General features: G+C 34.2%; 1 protein-coding gene and 1 pseudogene across 1 annotated transcript in view; one reads left to right on the plus strand and one right to left on the minus strand.

The window, feature by feature from the left end:
- Positions 1-14994, plus strand: part of Galnt13 (polypeptide N-acetylgalactosaminyltransferase 13) — a 487818-nt gene that overhangs the window by 418517 nt on the left and 54307 nt on the right. The gene's annotated exons all lie outside the window — the stretch shown is intronic.
- LOC104872931 lies at positions 3279-13050 on the minus strand (annotated as a pseudogene).

Here is a 14994-nt window from a genome sequence, read left to right on the forward strand (position 1 = left end):
TATATATATCTTCTATGCTGATACTTTAACTTTTTTTTTTCAAGACAATATTGGGATAAAGTAGAAAGAGAGAGGAAGGAACAAGAGAGGGAGGATTAGAGCAAGGAAAAAGAAAGAAGTACTAGAAGAAGAAAGATAAAGAGAATAGTAATTAAAGCCTCATAGAAAGATTGTAGTGTTTTGACCACAGCAGCACAGTGGATTACTGTTGGGTGCTCCATCTTATGTCTGCACTCACATGATATCTGTGATTTAGGAACACCCTCAACCCAAACTGGAACACTAAAATTTTAAAACTACTGGGCATTTCACCTCCAGAATCTTATATCAGAGAATTTAAGCAAGGAATGTCAATTCTTTGTAAGAAAAATCCATCATATACACCTCACGCTCAAACTCCACTCACCAGATTCACTGAGATTGGTTATTCTGTTACGCTTCCTCCATGTTCAGATTAAAAATAATTTTTCCCAGGTTTTATGAAACCCTTTATTGAATCTTAGATGTGGAGCCTTGTGAATTTCCTCTTGGGACAAAGAGAGTTATATAACGAACATTTCATTCAGTAAAGAATGACTTATTTCAATTTCTCTTCCTAACAGGAAAAGCCTGGACTCAGGAAGTTCACTTCAATATCATTATTCATTCTCTCTGTTATTGGTGCATAATATAAGACCATTTATATATGCATAAAATTGAATTTTATTCCACTTCCATTAAACAATACAGAGGGAGAATCGGTTACAACAGTGTTCAAGTAATTCTTCTTGGATTAACCATTGAACTGCAGTATTTTATCATGCTGTCTCCACAGTGGGTTGCATCATAAAGAATCTTCTCTTTGCACTTAAAATTAGCTAACTTTTATCTTACATAGAATATTTAAGGCCTAGTCTGAGGGAAATACTTCTTATATTATATAAAATGAAAGCATAATAATGGTTGTAATTTTAGAGGACATATATGTGGCTGCATAGTTAAATTTACTACTAAGTATGTTTTTTGTTGCTATTGTAATTGGTATTATTTTATTGATTTTCTTTTTATGTATTTTGTTATCAGTGTGTAGAAATGCATTTGTTTTTTTCATGTTGATTTTGCATGCTGTAATTGGGATGAATTAGTACACTGGATTTATTCTAATAGTTTTGAGAGAGGCTGTATTTCTATTTGTTTCACTATGTCAACTTCAAACAAGGACAATTTAGTTTCCTCTTTTCCAAATAGGTTGCCTTTTATTTTTGTCTTTTGCATAATTGCTCTGTGTAGAACTTCCAGTAGTCTATTGACTGATGTGTTAATAATTGCTAAGTATAAATAAGGCCCTGTAATGACTGTGTCCTACAATATTGAAACCTAATATTGGCTTATTATCAAGCTGAAATCTACAATTTTACTATTTAGTAACCATACAAATTTATTGCTCTTAAAAATTCACAATGAATTCCATAACACTGCCTTGGAAAATAACTTTTATCTTAGACAGTGTTGAATACTGATCAGGAAAACCATGATGGAAAATTAAGTACTATATCAAAAAGACTGAAGTGATTAGGATTAATGAAATCATGAGCATATAAGTACCTTAATGACTTATCTAAAGAAGTAAATAGTTTAATTTTTTACTAAAATCATTAAAAAAACTGCTTTAAAATTTACTGTAGTTCATTGGACTATGACCTGAGAAAAATTTAATTTGTACCTAAAAATTCAAAAAGTAGAATAAGTAAGACTATGTTCTATTATTAGAGTACATAATAATTTACTATAAAGCTTATATAACTGAAAAATCACTTTTAACTTTTTGCATTGATAAGAGCTAAAAATTTTGAGCTTTCACTCTGTGCCAGGTGCTTTCTGTGCATTATCTTATTTATTTTTCACTATATTTCCATAAAGTAGCTAAAATTCTTATAGTTATTGTACCCTCAAAGACTGAAGTACATTGTCAAAGCCCTATGGTTAGTATGTAATAGATCTGGAAATTATATTCCAATGGTTCATTCACATGAATGAATATAGTCATCAAATTCTCCCATCTCTCTGATGTTTTCAGCCTATTCATTTTTAGAATTTTGTATATCATTTGGGAAAATGTGGTAGAATGTCTTATAGTTACAGGTTAATATTTCCAGATGCTGAATTATGAAATTTTAATTATATGTTAGGAATTTAAATTATTATCTAAACAGCTTTATAATATTCCTCCCATATGTTTTCTTTGTTTCCTGGAATACTTTTATAAATGATAAAATAATTAATGATATCAATATCAAAAAGAAGACATTATAAATGAAAACTGAAATGATACAAAGTGGCAGCATATACTAGAGAACCACAAACTCAATGGTTTAAAGCCACATAAATTTATTTTCATTTGCTTCCTGTGGGTTAGGAGTACAGGGCCAAAAATCAGGGCTTCTCATATGGCTGCAATAAATGTGTTTGCTGGACTTGGGACAAACTTAGGGCTGAACTGGGGAAATGTCTACTTCCAAGTTTCTTCAGTTATCATTAGAGTTTAGTTCTTTGCAGGTCATAGTACTGAAACCCCTAGTTCCTTGATTACTGTGAACCAGAAGGGCCTTTTTCTGTGAGCATCTGAAGTTCAGTACATAGCAGTTTGTTTCTCCAAAGCCAAAAACACAGAGAGCAAACATGTATCTGCTGGCAAGACAGCATTTCAGTCAGGAGTAATGTTATCATGAAAGTGACACACCAGCGCCGATGACCTATTGTTTTGATTAGAAACATATCACAGATTTCACACCCCCATAAGATAATTGTGTCACTCTTGAATGTGAATGTCAGGAAGTGGGCTGTCTAGTGGCCATTGGAGTCTCTACTACCAAAAAAATACAGAAAGAGGCAGGTGAGCAACCTTGGTAAGAACCAAAGAAAAACAACATATTATCAATATGCTCCCAAGCTAGATGACATTCTTGTGCTGTCCACCAGTCTGCATTCTTTTCTTTTATTTCCTTAAATTATTTTTCCTTTTTTCACCAGAAAACCAGCTCCCTTCCACCTCGCCAGAGAAGCTGCAGTCATCTTTTTAAAACTGCTCTGATTTCCCCTCACACCCCCAAACAGGAACTCCTTCTGTGCCTCAAAGGCTGGAGTCTCTCCCTGCCTTGCAGGATGCCCTGCAGGCAGTGAAGGCCCCTCTGCCACAATGGAGGTTTCTGACTGTGGGACACAGTCTGGATTTTGTTTTCTTCCTGTCTTCTAATTTAGAAAGACATTCCTAGGTGGCAGGCTCAGTGTAGGAGTGTGAGCTATGTAAACAACCTGATGAAGTCTCTCAAAACCCAGAAAACTTGCTTACTATTCCTCAGCACTAGTGACTTGTTTGTGAAAGTCTGTGAGTTGTTTGTGTATCACTATGACAGCTCCCACGGTTGTCTCCTTTGGCAAACCTTTCAAGGAATTCTCTAACCATCAACAACAGGTCAGTCTATCAATTTGCATGATATCCCAGAACACTTCAGCCACATCTGGTAAGGTATATGGGGGAGACAAAAGCAGCACGAGTGGAGCAGTTGGCTTACAAGCTGCTGTCCAAGCTGGTTCATCACCTGTCCAATCAGTTCTTTATGTAACTCAAAGTTGTCTTCTTGATCATCCGCTACCCCCATACGGATGAGGTCTAATAGGGACCTCACAATACTACAATTGGCATCCCGGTGTAGAGGCAATGGATCACTGTAAGATTGGGATAACTTTGACTTCTCAGTAAGGTGACAAGGCTCTGTTGAATAAACCAGGTGGCTCACCTGAACAGGTCATCTACAATGCCAGGGTGATTCTGGAGGCCATTCTCTTCCAGAAGCTAAAAGTTGGGGTTGCACGGTGCCTGGAGCATGTCTAGCAGTCCCTGTGGACAGCCTTCTTCCATGCCATACTCATCCACAAGAATGCTACCGAGGTACAGGAAACAGGAATGCTGAACTACATGGTACACATTTACCATCTGTGTGACTAGTGGCTGTAGCAAGGCTGCAGATCCTTTGCCCTCACAGCAAACGATGAAGCTCAGGCACCTGCAACAATGCTCTACAATCCCATTATCAACCCAGTGATATTTTTAGAGTCTCAGATAAAACTGGCCATATTTCCTGTATGGCTTTTGGCATGGATGAGTCTGTCCATTTTTACAATGGGATTGGCAGTATAACTGCCAGCTGATCTAAGAACACAGTAGGATCTGAAGATATGTCATTGCTGGTTTCCTGAGACCACAACTTTTTTGAATGCCATAACCTGAACAGAACATAGTTCACTAAGACACGCAGTAATTTATCCAAAGGTAATCTGGCTAAAATGAGTGCTGTCCCTTTTAGTAAGCCCACAGCAGCTTCTGGAGATAACATGAAGAAGTCAAGGGTTAGGGCAATTTCTATGAGTCCATTAAAGTGCTGAGCTATGCGATCTTGGCAGACAGAGCGAATTTTATGAATGGCTTTAGCTGCAGCAGAAACCAGGGGCTTTTTACACAGGCCGTTCATCAAATAACCCAACACAGGATCAAGGAACTGGGGATTTTGATCAATCACTTCACTTTTTTCTCCAATCAACTCAGTGCTAGTATAGTGCACAGCTGTATGTACAGTCTCTGGGAGACAGACAACTCTTACCAGAACTTCAACGAGTGTTGGGTTGTTCTCTGGATCAACACTGTGCTATAGCAGCCGTGATAAAGAGAACTGCTTCTGTTACCTCCCAGGGTGGGTTGCCTTCTTTCAGAGTAGAATATAACTGAGCAAAACATTCCATAGACCAATCAAGAAAATCAAGTCCTTTACCAAGTCTGATAGCAAGTCTCAGTCACCCGTTTCCTCAGGAACCCCCTGTGGTCTGGTTCCAGCTGGCAGTGTGGAGCTGAGGCCTGAAGCAGCCTCTGAGTGCATGCTTTGAAGATGCCACATATGACCTCATCATTGGCATTCTTTATCTCATCTTACTGATGTCCACATCTCAACTCAAAGATGGTTTCCTCTGAGAAGGTTTCCCTGACCTTCCTATCTCTGATCACAGGAGGATCAGTTGCCTATTCTGTTTTAATGTCCTGTACATCTCTTAAACACGTTTATAATTTTACATTTGTCATTTTTTTATTTGTGTTGGTGATTTAAGTAAATAAGCACAGATAAATTGAGGAAGGAAGACATATGTATCGTTATTGTTTAGCACTCTATTCCTACCACCCAGCTCAGTTGAAAACACAGACTAAGAAAGAAAACATGTTGAGAGAAAAAGCAGATGTTCAGGGCACCGACCTGAAGAAATGAGTACTAGGTTCCAGGACAAGCCCTTTCACTTAGCTATGCCGCTTCACCCAAACCCAATCACCTTTCTGAGGTTTGGGGTTTTCATCTGTGAAAGGTCATTTCTAACACAAATAGCATTTTGATGCATGCTGTGATTATATGTTGCTATTAATGAGTAGAATTTTACTGCATTGAAAATTCCTTCACCATTGAGTAATGATTTTGAAGTATTAACTTATTTACAACAGACAAAATCAGAAGATAGAAATAATGTCAGGAACTTAAATCAGCAATGGCAAATTGCATCTACTTTAACAAACATTCCTGATATGCTTCAGAATTTATACATTTGAATACGCAGCTATGTTATAAAACAAAATGCTTTCCTTTTTCCTAGACAAATCAAACTCATCCACTTAAAAAAAAACAAATTATATTACAGATACACTATTTCCTTTAAAGAAATTAGCACTTTGTCTTCCTCTTTAGATACCCAGTTCCCTCTGTAGATCTGGAGGATTTGTTGAATTAAACAGCATTGTAATCCTAGACCAGTGACATATTGAGAAAAATGCAAAGCTCTAAAAGAGAGAGAGAGAGAGAGAGAGAGAGAGAGAGAGAGAGAGAGAGAGGGAGAGAGAGAGAGAGAAAGAGAGAGAGCCATGTTAGACTTTTCTGTGCAATAGAGAAGTAAGCTATTATGCAGAAAAATATTTTAGTGCAGCTGTCAGAATGGGTCAGTCATGACTGAATATTTACTTTATTTTGTAAGTGCTGAAAAGTTATACCAAGCAGTGCTGTCTGGTTTGTGTACTGTATCTTGTGTATACAATAAATTAACTTTGCTTTGTTTTCAGTATCGATTATTTGACATGACAGTGCTAGAAGACAACTACTACATGGCAAACCCAGCAGCAAAATGTTACACTACCATTCCCAAAAAGCATAAGTCAAATTCGTGCATATTGCAATTTTTGTCACTGTTTATGCCATAGTAACAGCACAAGATGTCCTGAGGGTGACTAATAACTCTTGTATAGCCTTTTTCAGCTCCCTCATTCCTAGTAGTTTAGGACAGATGGGAGAAATTAGTTGATAGTGGAGGCCAAGAGTAACTTACAATTGGTTATTCACATCAGAATCAATTGTTCTTTTAGAGCAGCTTTCATTTTAATCTGCTGCTTCAATTTTAAGTTCCTGCTGCTCTTAGTAGTATATTTTAACTAAAAGACTATGACTATAGTTTTTCTTTGTTAATATGTATTATATGTGTCCAAATCTCCGTAGTGCACAAATGTGAGTAGATTAAATTCAAATTTGGAAAGGTGTGGTGTTTCAGTTTCATTTTCATTAATTCTTTGAAGTTAGAAGACTCCTTACATTGTGATCTTAAATGACAAATGCAAGAGTACAATTCTGAGAAGTCTTGAAAGTGATATATGTTCTGTTTCTCACTGAAAGAGCATCTGAGCCAAAGATTTTCCATACCAGTTATCTGATACTTAGAAGAACAGCACAGGCTCAGAAAATAACTAGGCTACTCTTTTTATTTGTTTGTGGAAGTTCACCTTCATAACAAAGCAACAACAAACATAATTTGTATTAGCTATCATTTATTATGCATCATGCATTTCTTGTTTTACATTTTAATTCATTTAATAATCAGTTTAATAATTCATTCAATAATACTCAGATAAAGGAGCTATTTTTATGTCCATTTAATACCTGAGGAAACTGAGGCCTTAAACTCCCCATGTCTACATGAGATGTCAGTGCATTATTCAAACCTAATTAATGTAAACTAGTTTCTAAATTAACTAATTGGTTCTAAATTTATCTCAATCATGTCTGCAAATATTCAAGTTTTTCTGGTTTCTGCATAAATACATATTTTAATGATATAAAGATCATTTCTGTTGGAAACATTATTTACTCAACATTTATAGCACTACCATGTGCAGTTTTTATTTCTCTGGTTTGAGTGAATGTGTCTCTAATATAATCTTAGTTCTTTAAGTTAATAAGATGCAACAACCAATGTGCTGTAATATGAGTCATATATTTTTTTTCTAATAATTCATACTTCAAAATCAGATTTCTCTATTGGCTTTGGAGAAAAGATTGTTTACTGAATAAAGACTATTCCAAAACTCTTTCAAATTACTAAAACATACCATTATGGTATTCTTTCTGAGACCAAATAACAATTTGTAGACAAATTTTATGTAAACTTAGTTTTGTTTCCATATATGTTTTATATATAATAAAAATAGAAATTGAAATAAGTTCAAAACACTTTTAGTAAATATTAAGCAGCAATTTTAAGTCATGAAAGCAAATATTTTAGATATGTTTTTGTGTATACATACAAGTGAGAGAGTGAGATGCAGAACATGACAAAATAGGGAGAGTGCACTAGATAAAGTAGTGCCAGTCACAGAGGTTATCCATCTACTGAAGCCAAAGGCTGTTCTGGAAATTGAGTGTGAACGCACATGTCAACATCCACATCTGTTTGCTTTTACTACCACTCTCTTGCTTTAATTAACCAAATGATGAAAACGGGTTAATAGAAAAAAGTTGAAGAAACATGAAAATAACTACATTTTTTTCTGCAGAAGTCTATACCTTGCAAGTGACATTATTTTGGATTAGATATAAAAATACAATAAAGCTTCATTTCTCAATATTGAATGAAGACTTGTCTCAAATTGTGAAAAAGGAGCAATAAGTTTGGGAAGTATGATCTATGGTTATGCACAATGCACATTAGCATACTGAATGTTCTGAGAAATATGGCAGTAAAGACATCTACTGGCTTTGTTTTGCTTATTGTTTCCTTTAAAATGTGACCAAATGACAAATGTTTAAGTACTGTATTTCATCTGACTTTTTCACTTGAAAAATAACCATTATAGGGCTGGGGATTTAGCTCTGTGGTTCTGCCACCTGCTAGGCAAGTTCAAGGACCCAACTTCAATCTCCAGTACAAAAAAACAAAAATTATGAAAAATACTATTATTAAAAAGTTTTGTAAATTCTAATATAATTTCTTTTTCTGCTAAAATTATTTATCCCCAATAAAGAATTTATACAAAGCTTTTGATCATATATCATCTGTGTACTAATTTAAAAATTTTAAACAAAGTAAAATAAATTGATCAAATAACTTCACATTTGGAGCCTGACTTTTTTGAAAAATTTGCTATGTATGTGTATTTTTCACCCAATATCATTCATATGCCATCTAGATGGTTGACAGTGTAGGCTTTGTTAAAATAATGACCCAATAATATTCCTAAGATTTTCTTCCAAATTCCTAAAACCATTCATTTTGGTGCTTTCTTGATTTAACCAGAAGTTATCATAAAAAAAAACCTTTAGTGCCAGTCAGATGCATTTAATCATTCAATAATTTAAGTAGCCATTAATTATTGAAGCTGCAGTTGTCCAGCAATTCCATAAAGGAAATAACAGACTTAGGGAGTGACAAATATAATGTTTCAAGAAAGCAGTTTTGTCCTAGTTGTATATATACAATTATTCATTGGTACCTGTGAGAGATTATTTTCAGGACTTCTGAAGATGCTAAAGTTTGCATCAGATGTTCAAGTCTTTCATATAAATTGACATAGGATCTGTTTATAATGTAATACGTTGTTCCGTATACATTTAATCATCCCTAAACTGTACTGTGTAATATGGTGTTTGTGCTATATAAATAGAAGACTATGCTATTTGAGCATTAGTGATCAGAAAAAATATCTACGTACTTTATAGAAAAATTTCTACATGGAAAATTTTCAAGTATTTTTGATGTACAAATTGTTGAAGCTGTAGATGAAAAACTCATATATGCAGTGAGCTCGCTGTGTTTAAAGTAAGCATATGAATTATGAAAATATTTTGCTTCTTGAAATTATTCTAATCAAATAGTCAAGAGTAAACTAAAACTAGAAATTCCATTAAACCCAGCTGTTCTACTTCTATATCTATATATATATATATCTATATATATATATATATATATATTTGCAGAAGTGTTAAAGACATCCTATTATAGCGATACACATGCATACTAATGTTACAGCAGCACAATTCATAGTACAACCTATATGTCCTTTAACAAACGGATGAGTAGTTGATGAAAATGTGGTGTTTATACATGATGAGATAGTAATCTGCCTCAGATAAGGATAAACTTGAAACATTTGAAAGAAAATGGGTGCACGTTGAGACATAAAGCTAAGTGAAATAAATCAGATACGCAAATTTAAATAAGGCATGATTCCTCTTCTATGAAAAACTCAAAATTTAAGAAAATTATATAGCAAATTTAAACTAATAAGAAAGAAAGAGATCTTTTACAAAAGGGCAGGGGTCCAAGAGATGGAGGGAGTAAGGAGGAAAACGAAGGAAAGAAGATAAAAAAAAATTAAGATGCATTACACACAGGTACCAATTCCTCCTGATGAATGTAATCATTATGTATTGTAAATGTGTACTAATAGAATAAAAGCAAAATAAGTTAATAATAAAAATTGTACAATATTTGTTGATTTTAAGACCTGAAATACAAGTAATTTGTGTACAAATAACTTTAATAACTTCAACAATAGAAGACAGTCAAATAAATTTTAATGAATTCATAAAGTAGAATGCGTCAGAGGCAGTGAGGAACAGTTACTAGAGCCTGGGAAGGTAGCTAGGATGGACTCAGGTTGGATCGATACCACTGTTGCATGCTGTGTGCATGGTGAAGTATCATACTGAACCCCATTAGTGTGTACAATTAACACATTAATCAAAACTATTTTTTAAAAAAATTTAAAAATCTCCTTTTATGCAAAATTCTTTAGCATTCTTGGAAGTTTGACTTCCAAGAAGTCTTCGTGCCATGTTGCTTCACCAAAAAAAACAAGTTGAATATTCCTATTATTATAGCAATCAATTTCTTCAAGAAAGTGGTATCTGTATATTTACATAAAAATTTAAGTCTGGAAAAATCTTTAATTTAAATATAGACATATACATTGTTCATCTTTCCCATTGCTGACACCAACCTTAAAAGACAAGAGGTTTATTTGGCTCACAAGGTATTCACTCCCTAGTTTGCTGGCTCCAAGGCAGAAACATCTAGTTGAAAGCTCTTGGCAGAGAAATGCTGTTCACTTTATTGGCTGCCAACCAGGAAACAAATCAAGGGAACAGTGCAGTATAGGAAGGGTTAAGATAACAGATATAGTACCTCAGGTCACACCTTCATGGCTTTCCCATACACACCCGAATATATACTTTTCTAATCTTCTAGAAAGCTTTCAAGCCAATAAACTTGACAATCCAGCTTAACTGTCACAGAGTATTACTAAAATGTATAAGGCTGTTTACATCTTAGTGTTATCTGCAATGCATATATCATTTCCAAAAATTTTAAAGAAATTTAAGAAAGATTAATTGATAAATCATATGCATATATTTCTTCTCAGAGAAAAATTTAAAAGCAACAAAACCAAACCAAACTGTGCACAGGGAGATGAGTAGCATTATCAGTAGAACAAGATTTTTTATGTTGCACAAAATATATGAGGTAGGAGCAGGTGACCACATACTCTGGTTGATGTAGCTGAAGGATGCTAAATATTGCTGTGAAATTTCATTTGCCTCAACTACTATCAAACTGACCTTTATTTTAAAAGGTTACTTTTTTACACTTTTAGTTTTTAAACACCAGAGAACTATTCAGTATTTACACATGTGTTTCTTATTTATTTCACTTAAGAGTATGGCCTCAGTATGCATCCATTTTCCTATGAATGACTCTAGTTTATCATTCTTTATGGCTGAGTAGTACTCCACTTTATAGAAAAACCACATCTTCTTTATCCAGTCTCCAACTGATGGGCAATTGGGTGGTTCCAAGGTTTAGCTATAACAAACTGTGTAAATAAGATCCAAATTTTATAACTGACAATGTGAAATAGGAATAAAAAGGCTAAAAGTGTAAGGGAAGTGGGAAGCATAGGGGAAAGGAAATAAAGGAAAAGAAAATATCTGAAAAAACAAAGAAATGGAAACAAAGTCTTTGTAAATAGGGGAGGGGGGTGAAGGGAGAGTAGGTGTATGGGGAAAAATGAGAATCAAGATCTGTCATGTAAGGTACAAGATTCCAATGATAAATGTAATTGTACTGTATACTTTAAAAGCACAAATAAACTAAATGAAAAAAAAAGGCTATTTTACATATTCACTTTTCTTATTTACCATATTTGCACTAGTCTGTAACCAAGCAGCCGAGTATGAAAATGTTATCATCAAACAGAAGTTTGAGATAATTACCTAGAAAATTCAGCCTCAAGATTTGCTCTAACTTTTGATAGTGAATCAGACATTAAGCAAATTTAAATGAGTCAGATATTTGGTTCTTCCATGTGACATAACTTTCCATAGAAGCTGATACTTATAAAATTAATCATCTTATTTTAGTCCATTAAAACAAAATTTCAGTCATAATGGTAGATAATAAGTGCAACAGACCATCTTTATGTGTTATTGCTTTGGATAGGCCATCATCCTGTTAATGTAGCTCAGTCTAGTGACATCCTGATGAAAGTTTAGGAGCCTAGGTAATTTGTGCATATGAAGAATGGATAAATTAATATGGTGGATTAGAGTAGTTTAAAATTTAAGAAATAATTCCAGATAATCTGATAAGTTTCTAACACAGTGAGCCAATTGGAAACTTTATAATAAAACAATTGCTAGTTGGCTTTAAATGCAGGGCCTGGGAAGGAGGGGAGGGAAAAAAGGAAAGAGGGTTAAAAAAAGAATTAAGAAACATCATTTACTTGTACCCAGTCGCTATGATGAATATAGTCATATGTACTACAAACACGTACAATTTAAACAAATAAGTGAAAAGGAGAAAAAGAAGGAGAAGAGGGAGAAGAGCTGGGGTTGTAGCTCATTGCTGAGTGTTTCCCTAGCATGTATTAGGCTCTGAGTTTCCTTCTGAGCACCTTTTTAAAAAAGCATGAACATGTAAAACATGGAGGAGCAGACCTTTATAAAGCATTCCTGAAGACAATTTTTCAAAATAAATTAACGGATGGTTTTCTATTTTTTACAAATTTCAAAAATATATATTCTTAATCTAAGTGGCGTAACTTTTTTTACTACCATCTTCCCTTTATTTATATTTATTTATTTTAAATTGCTTATATAAAATAAATCATGAGATATTTAACTCTTTTGTACTTGACCTACTTTGCTTAGCGTTATGGTCTCAAATTCCATCTGTTTTCCTGGAAATAACACCATTCGCTATTTCATTCTTCTTTATGGCTGAATGGCTTTCCAGTGGGTATATACACCACAGTTTCTTTACCCATTGTGTTAATTACTTCTCTCTCATTGCTGAAACAAAATACCCGGCACCCAAAGTTAAAGGGGAAGGGTTTTATTTGGCTTACAGTTCACAGAGCTTTCAGTCCATAATCAGCAGACTCCAAGGCAGGGATGACAAACAGGCATCACACAGGATAAGCAACAGGGTGCCCACACAATAGCAAAGGTAGCAAGAGAGAGTTTAACAGCATCTTTCTGCCTGTTATCTCATTCAGACTACCAGGATTAGGGCGGTGCCAAACTACTCACTCATGTGTAGTGGTTTAGTAATCACATGTCCTTAACCCCAGCATCACACATTCTGCATTCAACTACCTTTTAAATAGAAAGTCTCACCTCGTCTGTATGAGGCTTTCGGGGAACATCTAAACACCATAAGGCCTATTTAAAACCATAAGGCCTATTTAACTGTTGATAGGCATCTGATCAATTTCCTGAGCTTAGTTACTACGAATTGCGTTGCTCTAAAGATGAGTATTCACGTATCACTATAGTATGGTATTAATTCTTTCACCAGGAGAGGTGTAGCTGGATCAAATGCCGTTTCTAGCTTTAGTTTTCTAAGGCTTCTCCATATTCATTGCCATAACAGTTGCATTAGCTCACAGTCACTCCAACATGTAGAGGGATTTCTTTATTTCCACATCCTTGACTGCATTTGCTGCTTTTTGTGTTTTTGATGATAGTTATTCCGACTGGGCTATTATGGGATTTCAGTACTGTTTTGATTTGCGTTTACCTACTAGTTTAAAATGTTGCCTATTTTGGGGATATCATTGGCCATTTGTGCTTCTTTTTAGAAGTGTCTGTTCACTTCATTAGCTCATTTTTTGTTTTAAGGGCGTGAAATTTAAAGTATATACGTATATATAGAGAGGAGTAGCTGGAAAAAAATGCCTTTACATTCTGTGGGTTATCTTTTCACCGGAAAGTTGCTTTCTTTGCTGTGCAGATGCTTTTGAATTTGATATAGTCCCATTTGTTTATTCTTGATATTATTTCATATACTAATAGAGTTTGGTTCAGCAAGTCTTTGCTTGTGTCTATGGTTTTACATTCTATTTTTATATCTAGGTCTTGGATCTATTTTTTTTAAATATTACAATATAATTTTAATTTTATCATCATAAGCAGATTAGATAATAAAGAATTTTCCAATAACTCTATTCATTTCTTTTAAAATTTACTTTGTGGGCCATGGACTTAGTTCAGTGGCAACACTCCTGCTTTCCCAGTGCAATGACCTGAGTTTGATCCCTGGTACCAAAAACTAAAATTACTTTCTGTAATATTTTTAAGATCCAGTTATGATATTAATTACAGAAAAAATTAAAAGAGAATTCAGTAATGTAGAAAAGGCAAGATTGAAATCAACGGCAACTCAATGTCGTGTATATGTCTGTGCCTATAGATGCACACAACTGAGTTTGTATTGATGCTGAATAGGGTCAGTTACTGTGTTGTGTCTAATTTTTGTTTACTTGTTTTTTCAACTTTATGAAAAAGTAAAACAAAATTATTAAGAATAGTAATCTTTACTACACTGTCTAGTTATCATCCAAGTAGAGTACAAGACATCAGTAAAAAACCTCACTCTTACAAAGAAGAAACAGGGATATTAGCTCAACACTTTCTTTTCAATAAACATGGAAAAACTAATATAAATGAAACAAAATAACATATATGTTAAAATATTTTTGAGACAACAGAATAAGAAATTTATGTAACCACCTGAACCTCTCTCCCTTCCCTTTTATTTGTCTTCTGTTTTGCTCCACGTTCACATTTATATACCTTGATTTTCTCATGTAAGATAAATCAGGCGATATTTAAGCTTGTGTATCTCATTTAGTTCACTTAACATTATGTTCTCAAGTCACATTCATTTACTTACGAGTTTTTCAGGTTTATCGCTCTTTATGGTAGAGTTGATCTCTCTATTGTGTATAAATACAACATTTCCTTTATCTATTCATCAGTTGATGGACATATAAGCTGCCTCCAAGATCCAGCAAATTATAAATTGTGCTTCTATAAATATGGGTATATGTGTATGCCAGTAATATGATAATTTTAATCTTTGGGGGAAGATTTTTAGGATGGTGAAAGGTGGGTCAAATGGAATTTCTATTTTTAGTTTTTTGAGGTAGATCTACATTGATTTACATAAGGATTATACTAATTTCCCTTTCCTCCAATGGAGAAGAGTTTCTTTCCCTCCATACCTCACCAGTATTTGTTATTACTAGACTGTGTTTATGGTAGCCATTCTTTCTGGGATAAGATGGCATTACAAAGTAGTTTAATTTGCATTTCTCTA

This window comes from Fukomys damarensis, unplaced genomic scaffold, assembly GCF_012274545.1.
Source record: "Fukomys damarensis isolate Sample0158 unplaced genomic scaffold, DMR_v1.0_HiC HiC_scaffold_29, whole genome shotgun sequence".
Lineage (NCBI taxonomy): Eukaryota > Metazoa > Chordata > Mammalia > Rodentia > Bathyergidae > Fukomys > Fukomys damarensis.